The sequence below is a fragment of the Ceratotherium simum genome, chromosome 8 (assembly GCF_057802395.1).
Source record: "Ceratotherium simum simum isolate JZ-2026a chromosome 8, ASM5780239v1, whole genome shotgun sequence".
In the NCBI taxonomy this organism is placed as follows: domain Eukaryota; kingdom Metazoa; phylum Chordata; class Mammalia; order Perissodactyla; family Rhinocerotidae; genus Ceratotherium; species Ceratotherium simum.
Genome location: NC_141907.1, coordinates 76717964 through 76735601, shown reverse-complemented (window position 1 = coordinate 76735601; position 17638 = coordinate 76717964). Strand labels below are relative to the sequence as shown.

Genomic DNA, 17638 nt, shown 5'->3' with positions numbered 1-17638 from the left:
TCTCAAACTCTTCAGAATAGATAATTGTATAAATTATACCTTATATTCCTTATTCCTAATTATTTTATAAACCCAGGATGTCAGCATCAAAGCACCTTAAAAGAACAAGGCTTCATCTAGAGTAGAACAAGAGATAAAAGAGCTGGCATAAAAGAAGTATTATGTACTCATCAAACACCCAACTCAGAAAGTACCTAAGGGCATCAAATACTCAAGCCTGGATTAAGCAAGGGGTTAGATCTGGTGAAATGGAGCAGATACATGTAGACATATAACAGGACTACACATACACTCCAGCAGGCATTCTCAAAATTTGGTGTGAATCAGAATCACTTGGGAATCATTGAAAATGCAGAAGGTTGGCCCCCACCCAATATGCCTTTAAAATACATGTCAGAGCAGATCCTTGATTTTGAATTGTGAATGTTTCTTTAGTTGTTGTTTCTTTAGTTTGAATACCTTAAATGTGCATCTAAACATAAGACAAATAAAACGAAAAATATATTGCAATAAATAAAGATGCTCAGAAAACACAACGTGACCAGAGCATAAGGTTCTAGATCATTCATGTTCTAGGAAATCTGTTCACAGAAATATACCAGTGCAATTTCATACCTTAAGTTTGAGAAAAAAATTGTTCCAAAAAATATTTATTGAATATGGGACACAATGCTGTGTGCAAGGCATACGGCAGTGAATGTACATCCCCACACTGAGACAGACAATAAACAAGCAAGCAAACTAATACATACAAATCACACTAAGTGCTTGGGAGGAAACAATAAGGATGCTCTGGTAGATAATGGCAGGGTGGCGACGAGGATCTGTTTTAGTTAGAATACTCAAGAAAACTGGTATTTACACTGTGATCTAAAGGATGAGGAGACATTACCCAGGCAAAGAGATAGGAAGAGAAGACAACGGCATGGAAAAATACCCCAGGGCAGCAAAGAGCTTGTGTCTGAAGTACCTAAAGGAGTCCAGTGTGGCTGCAGCCAAGCTAGTGAGGACGAGAGCAGGGTTAGGGGAAGCTGTAGGTAGAGGGAGGGCCCAATTATGGGTACCCTGGTGAGATGCAGAAAGAGGTTTGGATTTTATTCTAAATACAGTTTTAATCTATTGAAAGTTTAAAGTAGAGGATGTGACTAAGTGCACGACGGGGTATGTGTGCAGGGTGAAAAGCAGTCTAAGTCTGAGAGTGACTTGTTGATAGTGCGATTCAAATTGAGCTTGTAATGATTTAGAACAGTACAACATTTTTTAGCTTTTATTTTTGACCAGAAATTAAGTAATATGTATATTGGTATTTAGCCAGAAAAGTGATGTGATAAAAGATTGCTATTATCCCTCTGCTTCCTTAGTCTGGAATTCTGGTTATCACTGCCTAGATACTGTAAATGAAGAAGTATTTATTTTACAGATGTCTTCAAAAATTAGATTGGTGAGGGAATGTGTGTATTTGTGTATGTGTGCAAAATCCAGTGTAGGGTCTAACACATGGAAGTTGCTGTCATTGTTAATAATAGTACATAATTAATTGTTAAGAGACTACCTCTCCCCCCACCAATAGGGCAGAATTACTTAAAATTTACTGATGGCTAGCTACCTAAAATAAGCATAATATTTTAGACTCTTGGATTGCAGGAATTAAATAATAATGGCTTTGCTTGTTTGAGAATAGCACCAAACACTCATGATATGTACAATTGGTAAGTTTGATGTGTCGAAGAATCTGAATCATGCTGTCTAGGAGCTGCTCTGTGGAAAAGAGTCATTAATAGAGAGAGTGGGCATTTGGTTTTGTTAATTTATGAACATAATCAACCATCACAATTATTCAGCTACATTATCTGTATGCCTATTTGCTTGCAGGAAATGAAAATAAAAAAGACAACACATGGTGCCTGATCTGAAGGAGCTTCCAGGCCTGTGGGTGTGACTGGGTGCTATTCATTGATAACAGAAATTTAAAGAATAGTTTCAGTTCAGTAGTTCCCAGTGATTATTAGTTCTACTGACCAGATAATTATATAACAGCAAGTGATAGAAGGCTCATTAACTGATTTATTAAACATAAGGTTAAAAGAAAAAAAAGTCTTTTTTCCTGGGCACTCTAAAGGAACTTGTGGTTGGCAGAATAATGACCTTCCAAAGATGCCCAAGTCCTAATCTCTGGAATCTGTGAATATTACCTAGCAAAGAGGAATTAATGCTCCAAATGGCATTAAGGTTGTTAATCACCTCACCTTAAGATGGGGAGATATCTCATATTATTTGGGTGGGTCTAGTATAATCACAGTGACCTTAAAATTGAAAGGAGGCAGAAAAGGAGAGTCAAAAGGAAATCTTACTCTGAAGAATGAGTTGACTTTTGGGAAACTTCAGAGAGATGCAACATTGCTGGCTTTGAACATGGGGGAAGGGGACCTGGAGAGAAGAAAAGTGGATGGTCTTGAGAAGCTGGAAAAAGCAAGGAAGGTTCTCTCCAAGAACCTCCAGAAAGGAACACAGCCTTGCAGATATTTTGATTTTAGCCCATTAAGATCCCATGTCAGACTTCTGACCTATGGAAATATAAAATAAGAATTTGTGTTGTTTAAGCCTCTAAATTTATGGTCATTTGTTACATCAGCAATAGAAAACTAATGTAGAAGTATACTTTAGTCCTTAGATTGGCATTTTTCAAATTGTGGTCCACTGAATTTTATTTTGGAATCATTTGGAGAACTTATTGAAAAGAAAGATTTTGCGCCTCACCCCAATCTGAGCCTCACTCCATTCCTATGGAATCTGAAACTCTAATGACAAAGCACAGAGATTTTCCCACCTGATGATTCTTAAGAAAGTTTGGGAACCAATGCTCCAATTTCTTAATCTTCTTTGTATTACAGACTCCCTTGAGAAAATCATGAAGATTATGGATTCTCTCTCTCTCTGGTAAATGTACATATCCAAAACATTCCATGTATTGCCTAGATTATGGTCTTGCAGTCTGATCTGCTTGCTTCCCAGGGTAGTTATTAGAAAACCTGGATTAGCATATTGTCATTGCTCTTAATGATTTTTTTCTTTCCATACTATATAAGAGGGTAAAGTATCGATATTCACATGTTAACTAGTAGTATGTATCACGTTTTATTTAAATAGAGGAACATTTTAAATAAAAATATTAAGAAACATAACAAACATAAAGACCTTTCCCAATAACCTTTAATTGTTTTCAGTTATGATTTAGTCAAACTCTAGTTGACTTTCAGGTCCAGAAAAAACCTACTAAGCTATAGAAGATCGGGCTCCCAGGGAAGTTGACTCTGAGATGGACATGGGAGAACAAAGAATTTATTAGGGACTGTTCTCAGGAATAACAACGGTGAAACAAGGGAAGTGAGTTAAGAGTCAGCAGAGGGAGAGCTGTGATGCAGTCTCCACAGAGGCCTGCCCAGCCCTCTGAAGTGGGTCGGCCTTCAGAGTTATCCCAAGTTAGGGCTGGTGGAAGGAGGCACCATAATCTTGCATGGACTTTGGTTTGGTGGCTCTCCTCAGCTGAGGGCAATTCCTGGGGAGGACAGTCAGCTGCTGAGAATAAGTGCTTTTGTTGAGAAGGGGGATTTGGGTGGCACAGGACAGAATGCATTGGGGAATATTCCTTGCATTTATGGAGTCAAAAGTTATTGCTTTGGGGCCAGCCCCGTGGCTTAGCGGTTAAGTGCGCGTGCTCCGCTACTGGTGGCCCGGGTTAGGATCCCGGGCACGCACCGACGCACCGCTTCTCTGGCCATGTTGAGGCCGCATCCCACATACAGCAACTAGCAGGATGTGCAACTATGACATACAACTATCTACTGGGGCTTTGGGGGGGAAGAAAAAGGAGGAGGATTGGCAATAGATGTTAGCTCAGAGCCGGTCTTCCTCAGCAAAAAGAGGAGGATTTAGCACGGATGTTAGCTCAGGGCTGATCTTCCTCACAAAAAAAAAAAAAAAAAGTTATTGCTTTGGTTTCCAAGGGAATTTGACATGAAAAGCCCTTATAACTCATTTCATCATTTGAAACACCTTTTATCTAGGGGAAAACACACTACACACCATGTCAGAAAACCAGGTTTGGATCCTTACTTTGCTACCCATACAGCCCTGTTAACTTGGAACCAATTTTACAGTTGATGTCTGTTGTTTTTACCTTCCCAGTATTTCTTCTCTTTTATTCAAATAGCAAGACCTCATTTTTCATTCAAGAAACCATCCTGGACCCATCCCCAGTGTTCCACATTTTACTGTCTTCTACATTCTCTTACTGGATGGTCAGGTGTCCCAGGATGGTCAATTTGAGATCTCCATGTTCTTGGCCTAAGTAATGAGTTCAGGGATAGTCACAGGACTCAAATAGGGATTGAAATTTAATATATGAATAACGAAAAAGAAATGATCTCTCTTTTGTATCAGAAGTTGTAATGATGTAGCTTTGGGATTGCAAGAGCTAGTGTGTCTAGAGAGAACCTAACTGAGAATGAAGCCAATATGTGAAGTGAAACAGAGGCAAGACAGCTGTTCCATAGACTTCCCAACTACATGAGTCAATCAAAAAAATTTTTTTGCTTACTTAGTTTGAAACAAGCTTCTGTCACTTGTAAGAGAAAGGGTATTGACTAATACAAAGCCTTGTGACAAAAATCTGATCATTTGGTGATGAAGGTGAAGGCAGAGCTCCTATTTTTAGGTATGCCCAGTTTAGTGGAGGGGATGACAACTTAGATAATTATGTTTTAATGTGATTAATGCCAATAAAAGAAATGGAACAAGGGATGGAAGCATAAGATAAGTAGCAACTAACCACACCTCATCGATGCAAAAAGAAAATTATCTAACCTAATTATTGGGTTGTTCTGATAAAAAGAAATAGGGTGTGTGAAATACTAAAGCAGTTTGTAAACTGCAAATTTCCAAGCAATGTTCATTTTCATTATCAGGACTTTATTAACCCAGTCAAAAGTTCCATTTGTTCTTAATTTTCTTCTGCTGCCTTTTTCTATGGAAAAATGGAAAACAAAAGAAAATCATGATCTAAAAAGTTGATCCAGGTAACATCCTCAGACCTTGATATTCTAGCAACCATCAATTTCTCTGATATTTGAATTGTATCACCTATTGAGACCACCTCCCACAACAACTCTCCAAGAAGTTGGAGAAAGCTGATTGAAGCTCAATTATTTTGCTTATTAAATTGTGTAAAATAATGACCTTATTAAGACCATTAAAGTAAGATTAAATTTAATCTCTATATTAAAAATGGTTTACATGAAAGTAGATTAGGGTAGAAAAATCCCAGGCTATATTAGAATCTAATGTATAAACACGTTTCTAAATTGACCTCCAAACCAGAAATGACATCCTATTGTTCATTGCAAACCAGTGGTCAGCATCCAGATAGATACTTTTTGGAATCAAGTTTCTGCTTACTATGTGCCAACCACTGTGAGAGGTACTTGGAAGAGAATGTTGAGCAAGATAAAAGCAATCTCTGCCCTCAAAGAGATTGTCATCTACACCCTCTGAGGATGACACAGACCCTACTGCAGATAGAGGAATCTTACAATACTCCTCGTTTTCCAAACTGTAGTTGCAATTTAACTAAATTTAGTGGCATTTTCTGGAATATATCAAAGAGTAATTCCCAGTCTGATCATCGTATTCAAATATCACCTTTAAAATATTGAATGTGGTAGGAAAAAAGATTTGTCACTAAGCCTTTGTAAATCTGACTTTTTTCCTCTACCCGTGACTCTCCCTCATTTGAGTAGATTAGGCACATTTAATAATTTTGATCACTTAATGCATCTAAGACCTCACTTGGAGCAGGAGACTTCAGTATTGCATTCAGCCAATCTTGGTATTTCTGAAACCATGACAGAATGCCAAGCTTTAAAAGTAACATTTAGAATTTTGTGACTTTTTTTAGCTAAAAAGGAATATGTCATACTGCTGGATACATGAGATATATCATTGAGCTGAATGGGATTTTCTCAGCATATGAATAGCAAAGCATACTCTATAAATGCCTTGTTTTCTGAGAACATAAGACTTTTAACCATTGAGTGATTTAAAAAATTTTGTTTCAAAGAACATTTACTTCAAAAGGAATTTGAGCCTTATTGAGTATTTCCTTGCTATTTGTAGTGTATTTAGAAAATAAAGATAATAATATGCTGTATTAGATTTTGAGGTGACATATCTGGCAACAGTGGGCCATCACTGAGATTTTCTATTTGATAAGAACTTGTGATTTTAGCATTAGATCATAGTGTTTCATGATAACATATGAGAGTTATCTTTACTGTAATGCTGATCAATATATATTAAGGACATTTTATTGATGAACAAATCCAAACTATTAGAATATATCATTTTTAGCTACCTGACATAATATGTACTAATGCAAAGAAAATAGTTCAATCACATGCTTGGATTAATTATATGCTTACTGATGCACACTGAAGTAAATGAGAGAATTGAAAGCTGGAAAGTGGCCAAATGAGTAATAAACAGCTTTAAGACTGTCTAGAGAGACAGTTAATAATATTATAGTCATCAGACATTTGAAACACTCTCAGGGTAATTATAAACCTTTGCAATCAATTAAGAGGAATGTGTCCATTGTATGGACCTTGATTAAACCTACACCAAGACTGCATGGAATAAATGTTGTGATTCCTAGGAATGCATTCACAAGGATCATCACCCAATGTTCATTTCAATGGGGCCCACCATATGGCAATTTATTTGTAAGGGAAGGGTGATATACTGAGGTACTTAAAGGAAGTACTTAAGTATATATTTGATTTAGTCATTTCCATGCTAAGATATTTTATCAACACTTATTATTCACTTTTAGGTCTCTGATTTTCAGAAATACTTAGTTTAACAAATTATGGTAGAGATTTACATATGGCCAAAAATTTTGTTGTGAAAGAGAAAATACTATCCTGAAACTATAAGGAAAATGTCAGAAAGGTTAAGAGCATAAAAAGGTTTAAGCTGAACAAAACAAACCAAAAAAAGCAAATTCAAACTAAACTTAAAAAGTGTATGTTTTAAAAGCAATTTTAAATGTTGAATTTTAAAGACAAATATAATTTTAAAATTTAATACTAATATAATTCAATTTAATAATATTAAACCAAAATTTAAAATCAAATTAATCTAATTTAAATAATCTAATTATTATTTAAATAATTTTTTTCTTAGAAGCAAAGTTTCCTTCAAACTGGAAAGGGAAGCACACATGTCCACATACGTTTACCCTCCACCCAGAGGTTCATCACGTAAGTCAGGCTGGTGACTGAGAGCCTGCCATGTCCCTGACCAAATTATTTGTTTCAGGGATTAGCAAAGAACCTAAACAGGCCCTGAGATTTGATATATGGACATATATCCGTATGTATGGTATTTGATATATGGGCAAAGAAGGGAAAAGATGTTTCTTTTGTATAATAATCTGTAAGGATATGCTTGGAGTCGCCAGTGCTGTCTGTCTTGCCTAAGAATGAAGCCAATACATGCGTGAACTGAAGTAGAAATGAAAATACGGTAAGAGGGTATCTAACTAAATTTCAGCAAGTTCATGTCTCTATGTCACTACCGTTAAAAAGCTGCTTAGATCCCTGTCGTCATATGATCCTCTAGTATCCATAACTAGATCCATCTAATAGATCTACCAATAGATCCAACCCAGTATTAGGCTGTGGGACCAATATGGTTTTAGGCAAAATGAAATTAAAGAACTCAAGTAGCTCATTTGATGAAGAGTACTTCAAACTTATTGCTTATGTCACTCTAGTAAATCAGTTCTATTCAGTCTTCCCGGCCCTGAAATTCAACTTTTCTCTCATCAACACTTCAGAACAGAATCCTCTCATTAAAATAATCTGCTTTTATTCTACTTTAAGAACCACTTACTCCTCTAACTTTCTGGTTTCTGTGTGTTGTCAGTTCTTTGATTCTGGAATTGGCTGGTACATTCAACTAATTCCTTCCTTAGATCTCTTTGATAGTTAGCCTTCCTGGACTACTGCCAACTGCTGTTAATGTGCCTTCATGGATATCATATTCCACCTACTTGACCAAACTTTCTTTCTGAGTTTGGTTGAAAGCTAAGTAAATTGAGGGTGATGTAAAATTCTAAGGGTAGGTCAATATAATGAGAGATACAATAAAGATTTAACATAAAATTTAAAAAAAGCAGAAACTATGAGAAAACACAGGTACAAGTGTTTTTTATTTTACTAACAAGAGGTAAAGGTCTCATCTCTCTCTCTAAGGCAATAAGATAGTATGTGGCATATTGTGTAAACAGTCAATGTGTCAGATCAGATACAGACATATTGAAAAACTAGAATAGACAGGGATAAAGCATTTAGAAAGATGAAATATCTGAAAAGCACATCACATTGGAAATGGGAAATTGCTCACAGTACTTAGGCAGCAGAAGACTAAGGACGGTATAGTCATTTTCTTTACTTACTGATAAATGATTATAAGCAAAAAGATTACTTATTTTATGTTATTCCAAAAAAATGGATCATTTAAAGAAAAACTTTTTTACAAGTTTTTGACATAGAAATGTCCAATGTCCAAATGTGAAACAGGATCCTTCAAATATAGTTTCTCTCTCCCTTGGAGTATTCTGGTAGGGGAAACAATGCTACCAATCAAAGATGCTGAAGAGAGACCTGCTGAAATTTCTTGTTTCCAAATGCCTCATCAGGGAACAAAGCTGGCTGTACAGAATCACTTGGGGTGTGTTAAAATACATAAGTTGCTGGTGCCTACCTTGCCAAAATTCTGATTCCGGGGGTCTTGGCTATGACCCAGGTATCGTGATAATTAAAAAGCTCTTCTAGTCATTCTGATCTACTACCAAATTTGGGTTCTGGGCGTCCACTACATTCAATTCTAACCTTTTGTCTATGACTCCATAATCTCTAAGTGATCATGACTCAATTATACCATTTTGTTTAAAATTCTGATATGCAAATTGATTTTTTCCCTTTTGCTTTTTTTTTTTTTTTACTTTTTTTGTCATCAAATATATGATGGGTTGTTCTGTCTTTTAATTTTTTATTAAGATACAATTTACATACAATAAAATAAACAGACCTTACATGTGTAGTTCAGAGTGTTTATTGTATTCCGCTGTAACTACCACTCAAAACAAGATATTAAATATTTTATTCCCACAGAAGATTACCGTGTCCTTTTCCACACAATCCACTCCTGATCCACAGATGCAACCACTTTCTGATCTGTATCACCACGATTAGAGTTGTATGTTACTGGACTTGATATAAATGGAATAATACAGCATGTACTCTTTATTTCAGGCTTCTTTCACTCAAAATAACATTGTTGCATATTTCAGTGGTTCATTCCTTCTTACTGCTGAACAGTATTCCATTGTATGGATATATTACAATTCTTTTAACCATTTTCAAAATGATGGACATTTGGGTTGTTTCTAGTTTTGGACATAATGAGTAATGCTGATATAAACATTCTTATATAGGAATTTGTGTTGATATACATTCTCATTTTTCTTGGAAAATACCTGGGAGTGAAACGGGGAAGTCATACGGTAGGTGTAATTCAACTTTGTAACAAACTGCCAAACAACTTTCAAAGTGGTTGTACATTTTTGTGTGTGTGTGTGTGTGTGTGAGGAAGATTGGCCCTGAGCTAACACCTGTCGCCAATCTTCCTCTTTTTGCTTGAGGAAGAGTGGCACTGAGCTAACACCTGTGCTGATCTTTCTCTATTTTGTACGTGGGATGCCACCACAGCATGGCTTGACAAGTGGTGTAGGTCAGTGTCCCAGAACTGAACCTGTGAACCCTGGGCTGCCGAAGCAGAGTGCGCTGAACTTAACCATTGTGCCACCAGGCTGGTCCCAAAGCGGTTGTACTTTTTTATATCCAATCAACTTTCCAAAGTGGTTGTTCATTTTTACATCCAACCAGGAAAATATGAGAGTTCCAGTTGTGCCACATTCTTGCCTACATGCAGTGATGGCCTTCAGCCAACCTAGAGGGTACAAATCGGTATCTTGCATTTACCTATGGACTAGAAATATTGAGGACTTCTTGTGTTTATTCGCCATTTATATATCTTCTTATATTAATTGTCTGCATAAGCCGTTTGCCCATTTTTGATTGTGTATTTTTGTTGGTCTCACATTGTTGCTTTGTAGGAGTTTTGTTTGTTTGCTTTAATTCTCTGAGCTCTTTACATATCCTATGCATTTATATAAGTTTTTCAGATACATGTACTGGAATTTACTCCCCAGTTTGTAGTTTGCCTATTTATTTTCTTAATGGTATCTGTTAATGAGCAGAAATGTTTAATTTTGATGAAGTCCAAATTATTGTTTGCTTTTTTGATTAGTTCTTTTTGATGTGTCTAAGAAATCTCTATATACCCCAGAGTCACAAAGATATTCCCTTACGTTTTCTTCTAAAAGACTTATAATTCTAGCTTTTAGTTTAGGTCTATGATGAATCTTGAATTAATTTTTGTATAGCATGAGATAGGAGTCAAGGTTTTTCTTTTCTTTTTTCTTTCTTTTCATACAGACACTCAGTTGTTTCAATACTATCGGTTAAGAACATTCCCCCACTGAATTGGCTTGGCATGTTGGTCATGTGTATGAATGGGTCGATTTCTGAACCTTATTGTGATTTGTTTGTCACTCCTAGGCCAATATGAAATAAGCCTTGAAATTAGGTAAAGCATTTAATCCAATTTTATTTTTTTTCAATATTGTTGTGACTATATAAGATCTTTAGACATTCCTTATAAATTTCAGAATCAGCTGATCAATTTCTTCAAAAAAGCCTGTGAGGTTTTGATAGGGATTGCCTTGAATCTATAAATCAGTTTATGGAGAATGAACAGCTTCACAATACCACATTTTCTAAACCATGAACATATATCTCTCCATTATTTAGGTCTTCTTTAATTATTCTTGGTCAAGTTTTGTAGTTTCCAGTGTAAATGAGTTGCAAAATTTTGTAGATTCATTCCAAGCCATTCGATGTTTTCACATTTCTGTTTATTTCACTTTCCAATTTTTTACTGCTGTTATAGAGATATATAATTATTTTCATATATTCATCTTTTATGCTGTAAACTTACTAAATTAACTTGAAAGTTTTAGTAGATTTTTTATGGAGATTCTATAGGATTTTCTATGTATATAATAGTGTATTAACAAATAGAGACATTTTTACATCTTCTTCTCCAAACTCTATGCATATTAGTTTTTATTCCTTGCTTTATTTCAGTGGGTAGGACTTCTAGTACAATACTGTTTTGTGAGCAGGATCTGTAGTGATACTTCTCTTTTATTCCTGATATTAATACATTTTGTTTCCTGTTGTTTTTTTAAATATAGTGATTAGTTTTGCCACGGGTTTATCAATTTTATTAATCTTTACAAAGAATTAATTTTAGACTATTAGTTTTCCTTATCTGTTTCCTTATCTGTTCTCTATTTCATTAATTTCCACTCTTATTTTTTATTATTTTCTTTCTTCTACTTTGGGTTTAATACAGTCTTATTTTGCCATACTCTGAAGGTGAAAGTTTAGTTTCTTGCTATTTAGGCCTTTCTTTTTTTTAAAATATAGGCATAGTTTTTTGTTGTTGTTGTTGTTTTTGTAGTTATTGTGCTTGAGGCTCAGCAGGTTGATGTCTTCCCTGGGCAGCAGGCTTCTTTATGTGTCCCCAGACCAACCTGGGCGGCAGCCTGGCCTACACAGAGCTTAGGGGGATTTGGATTTAATTCTATTTCTGCCGCCTGGAGCCTCTTGTTGGGTTGGCATGATTCTGGATCATAAGGATAATGAGCATTTTGTGAGTACACTGTTTGTCAAGTCCTCCTATAATGGCCATGCAGGCCAAAGTAGGGGGCACAGTTGGTCTCTGTAATTTTTATAAAAAATGTCCTTGTCCCTCCTGCACCTAACCATTCCTGATGAAAGGTGCAAATAAGAGCTAATGGAGAAAAAGATAAAGTTACAGCCATTGGCATGGGACACCAATTTCTGGAGCTGGAAGGAGAGCAACAACTCCAACACCACAGGAGAAGTCCTCCTTAGACTCCTAGAAATGGAGAGAAGGGATGGACACTAATGAACTCTGTCTTTCAGAACAGCTCTTGGAGTTTTCTTCATGAAAGAAAGCTCCCTGGTGCAGACCTTTCAAACTGGTCCAAGTGCCTTAAATGTGACTGACTGCTGGATCTGCTCTTCCTCACCAGAGGGCTGTACTCACCATTGGATCACTATTCCCTTAATCTACCAAAAAGTCTACTGGAAACAGCAGGGGATGCACTCCTCCTGCAAAACACCTGTTGATGTCTCCAAATACTTTCTCTACCCCTATTCTCACTCATTACATAGGGTGGTGAGAAAGTCACTAGACTGAAGCGATAGAACAGGGATTGCTAAATAATTTCTTAAAGGGCTAGATAGTAATATTTTAGGCTTATGGGTTATGTTGTTTCTGTTGCAACTGCTCAGCTCTGCCATTGCAGATCAAAAGCAGACGTAGACAATATGCAAATAAATGAACATGCTGTGTTCCAATAAAAGTCTATTTACAAGAAGAAGTATCAGGCCCAACAGCAGATTGCTGACCCCTGGAACAGACAATAATGACAGATTGCACCAATTTCCCTCAGGCTGATCCTCCTCAACAAAAACTGGACTCACACATTCTATATAAATTGAGAACTCTTAGCACTACCAGCTGGCAAGGAGGTCATATTGGAGGCCCTATTGATGTGTGTCTCACTTAACGGGGTCCCAGCAATTGCAACTAACCATTCCCTTCACTCTTACCCCTCCCGCAACCAGGGACATCATGTGAACTTCTGGGACTATAGTTCTCGCGTAGAGGTGACCTCCCTCCCAAAAACACATGAGTTGCACACTAGGGGTGGCCATAAGAGACCTTCAAGTGTTTAAGTAAATACCAGCAGCAGATAGTGTACTACTCTGTCGAGATCTGCTAAAGTGAGGCTACCCTTATTTATTTTGGGGAGCCACGTGCAGCAATATCTGCCTTGTTAGTTATGTGTGTCCTGCAGGTAGTTTTCCCTGTGATAGGAGTTGTCCAATTAGAAATTTTCCCCTGAATTTCACTGAAGTGATCAGTGGCACCACTTCAGCCTTGGAAGTCATTCAGGTCAGCCTCAACTCACTGGGCAAGATGGTTATAGACTACAGACTTTGTCCTTGTGAGAAAGGTGGAGTCTTTGCAATTACAAATAAATCCTATTGTACCTGGATTAATGCCTCTGGCCAAGTAGAAAAGTTTATGCTGAAATTTAAGAAGAAAGCTCTCTAACTTTTTAAAGTAGACTCTTGATGGTTCAATTTGTTCAGCTGGCTAAGTCCAGGAGCCTGGTGGGGATGGTTGAGATCATCCTGCTCATTAAAGTCTTATTTATACTATCCTTAAATAAATGCAGAGGAGATAAATTAAATAGATTTGATCCCAAACTCTGTCAGTCAGATTCACCAGAGTGGTCTTAGGACTGGCATATTCATGGAGAGATTTGCTAGAAGTCAACAATGTTGTAGAAACACAGAGTAAATATTTTGGGGAGACAACTCTCCATAGGTCTCTTGTCTTACTGCACATTTTGCAAGCAGAATCTCTCCCCAGAGAAGAGGAGAGACTTATTTACACGAAAAATAATGTCTCCTTCGAGGACACATATTGAACAGGTTTACTAGAAGCCCATTTTAAAAGATACAGGTTCCCTAAGCCAGGGTTCCTTAGCTGTCATACCAGCCCACCACTGCATCCACAGCATCCACCTGAGTGGCTCCACACAGCCTTGTGGGACTTGAGGCCAAGAGAAACAGATATTAATGTGAGGCTCATGCTTCTTGCTGTGCCATGAGTATTAAAGTCCTCTCTCTATAATCCTGGAGCATGGTATTTTCTGCCAGTAATCATGAAATTGATGCAGGCTAACTTGTAGATCCTGGCAATGTAATTTTTCAACTGGAGGTATTGCTCTCTCAAATAAATTTGGCATGTTATTGGCACTTTAAAAGGGACAATAGTTATTGTGTAGGCAAGAGGCTATTTCTGCTGATGGGTCAACCTACTTTGGCCCAATGGCTGTCCTGTTTCCATGCTTCCAACGATAACCAAACCATCCGAATTGACATACAGTATTTTTCCTCAAATGATGTTAATATGTTGAAGATCTGCAGGCTTGAAGCCATTGTCTCTGTTTAATAAAGATGATTCTATACACTTCATTTGTAAACTTTTTATTTCACAGTTTGTCAGAAATTAATCTTATTGTTATTGCTATAGCATCGAAATACTCTAGTGGTTGACAGCAAGGACTATGGATGAGACTATCAGCGTTTGAATTCAGGCTTCTCAACTTACTTTTGAGTTACTTGACCTCTTACTACCTCAGTTTTTTCATTTGTCAAATCATCATCATCATCTCCCTCAGTGGTTGTGAGGATTAAATGAGATGACACATGTAAGGCACTTAGAACAAAGCCTGGATATAATAAAGGTCTCTCTAAGATTAGCCCTTGTTATTATATTCTTGGGTGAAAGTTCACTGCAATCTCTTTATACTCATTACACATGGTTAGGAGTATAGGCTCTGGTCAGACTTTAAATCGCAGCTCTGACACTTCTTAGCGATGTTTTGTGAACAAGTTACTCATCACTTGTTTCTGTTTTCCTATTTGTAAAACTGTGATAATAGTATTACCTACTTCATAGAGCTGTTGAGAAGATTAAATGATATGGTGTAAAATACTTATTCTAGTGCTTGGCAAATAAAAATGCTCAGAGATATTATTTTTAATATTTTTATTGCTGCAAGACTTATTCACACTTTCTCTGTATTGGATTGGCCGTCTCTCACATACTGTGAAAGTTAGGTAGGATTTTGAGAGGCAACAATCAAGATCCAAGTCTACCCATAAAGCCTTCTTTGATCACTGCTGCTGAAATTAGACACTTCCTTCATTACACACCACTAGCATTCAATTTGCATCATTCATGACACTTGCACTATTTTCTCTACTAAGAGAGTCATACAAATATTTTACCTCTTTTGTTAATTGTAAGCTTCTTAAAGGCTAAGACTGCATTCTGTAAAACTTTTTAGTTCATATTTTGCATTGCATTAAGCAAGCGAGCAACGCACACTTCCTGAATGACACATATTTAAAAGCTCAATACTTCCTTTTTAAAACTGTCTTGAATCAATCCATTCAAATCAAGTTTCCACATTTTTTTCTCTTTTCATCCATTTACTCAGAATTAAAGACATGACTATTCTTTGTTAGGGAATTTTAAGCAGACTTTTTTACTATGCCTTTAATCATTAACTGCTTTTGAAAAAGGTGTTTCTCTAATTAACTGGACATAGAAGCCTAATCTTTTTGTTAAGAATATTTTTCTAAGCAAAATACATCTTCAATAACATTTGGCTCCAGCAGGCTGCCTGATTCCATCCAGAGATGATGCTTAATTCATCCCCTAATGAAAACAATTCCTAATAACCAAGATAAAAATCAAGTATAATACCAATGTTTGAACTTAAAATGATGACATTGATGAATGGATATGTAAATACATGAGCCCTCCTCAAGGTACAACGTATTTGGATAACTTGATGTTTACTTTGGACTCCAGCCCAGTTCTTGACTAGCAAGATTTATTGTAAGTATCAAAGGGAAATTTTCTTTCATTAAACAAGAGTATTACTGGAAATAATTTTAATGATACAAGCAAGGTAATTTTTCATAAATTATTAAATTAAATAATAAGTCAAAAGCAAGTTTATCATCAGAGTAAAGGAATAAAATATTTTTTGTTATTCTTAAAACAAACCTTGCTTCTAACAGAGGACCCAGTCATATACCGTGATTATAGCATCTTATTTCCTCAAATGAAAACAAAGGAAAAGAGAATGAGGAATTTCAAATGTATGTAAATGATTCTGTGTGACTATGAATTTAGTGTACATTTTCAAAAACACTTATCTCATCAATAATAAATATGTCTTCTCTTATAAGAATTTCCTAACTGTAATCCATGTAGAACTTGGAAACAAGATTTTCTTTCCTCATGGACATTTAAAATTAAAGAGTAAAATTATCACTTTAATGTTATGAAAATACTTTCACCAAAAATCACTTTTCTGTTCTTTACTTTATAGGACTATTTCGATAGGACTAATTAAAAGTTTTTCCTCCCTTAAAGAAAGATTTAGGGTTTAAAAATTCATTATTTCAAGTTATGTTTGAGCAGAGGTCATAAGAATGCCATTTAAAGTTATAAAAACCATAGATAATCTGACCGGAGTAAAATTGACCAAGGCATACTCAGCATGTTGACTCCAGAGGTAGAGTTTACTACGTAACTAGATAATACTATCAGTGAATTTCAGATTTGTGTCCAATCCTTACTTTTACTGATGAGCCAACTATTTTTAATTTCCCTTTTGTTTATTTTATTTATTTCAGTCTCTTGGTCTTCGTTCTGTGATCCCTAAATAATATGAATTAAGTAACAAAAATAAGGATTTCCGTCCTGGAGACAAAAGAGTGTGCCTGCAGAGAGTGCCACAGACTTTTGGCTGAAATCGACCCACCAAGTTTAACGCGACTCTGGTTGCCAAAAGCCCAAAAGGTCTCTGCATATTTAGAGCTAAATGTAACTGCCGCTCGCTCTCCCTCCCCAGAGTCCACAGGAGCTCTTATTTTTTGCTTCCCAGATTTTTGTCAGCCTGTTTGTGCTCAGTTCTATTGATGCCACTTTCTGGCCCCCTCCTGTGTAACTGTTCTCCAATATTGTTCAAAATGCTGGGTAGATTATGACAAAAAAAAATATTTTTTAAATGCTTATTTATTTATTTCCTAAGAAAAATAAGTTGCACTACAGAGGGTGAAATTTTCTTGATTTTTTTTTTTTTTAATAAAAATGTTAAAACTAGACCCATCCATACTGAATGGGCAAGGTTTTCTGAGGCTTCTTCTTAAGGCAAATCTCTAACAAAACACGTTTCAAAATATATATTCTTTATCAAGATCTGTTCATCTTCTCTCATTTCATTACATCTATCTCTACTTCTCCTAACGACAAAAGTAAGAGAGAAATTATATTTGAACATCTCTGGGATCAGTCAGTTAGAAAACAGGCAGATTAATTCAGGAAAATACTTAAACAAAAATAATATTATTTTTGCTTATTTTTCTTAATGTAGTACAATTAAAAATACCAAGACAAAGTGTCTTCCTCAATTATGGTAAATTTAGGGAAAATGTTTTTGTTTTACCTTGGAGAGTTAAATAAATTGTCTTTATACTACTCAGTATTTTTGTGAGATTTCATATTGTAGACCATATGCCGTGCTACCTATAAAGTAATATAATTTCAGTGAACCCAAGAGTTAAATACTAAGTAGATATTAAAGTCTACAGAAGGGTGTAAGGAAGATATGTCACATTTTTTTTGATCCAATAAATAGAAATAGGCAATCTTTTTCAGTGTTCCAGAATCTGTCCAAAATGGTCTTTTATTATTATATAGAGAT

The 17638-nt window shown here is 36.0% G+C and overlaps 1 protein-coding gene across 4 annotated transcripts in view; it reads right to left on the bottom strand.

Annotated features, from left to right (window-relative positions):
• GRID2 (glutamate ionotropic receptor delta type subunit 2) overlaps positions 1-17638 on the bottom strand; it is a 1475972-nt gene that overhangs the window by 707263 nt on the left and 751071 nt on the right. The gene's annotated exons all lie outside the window — the stretch shown is intronic.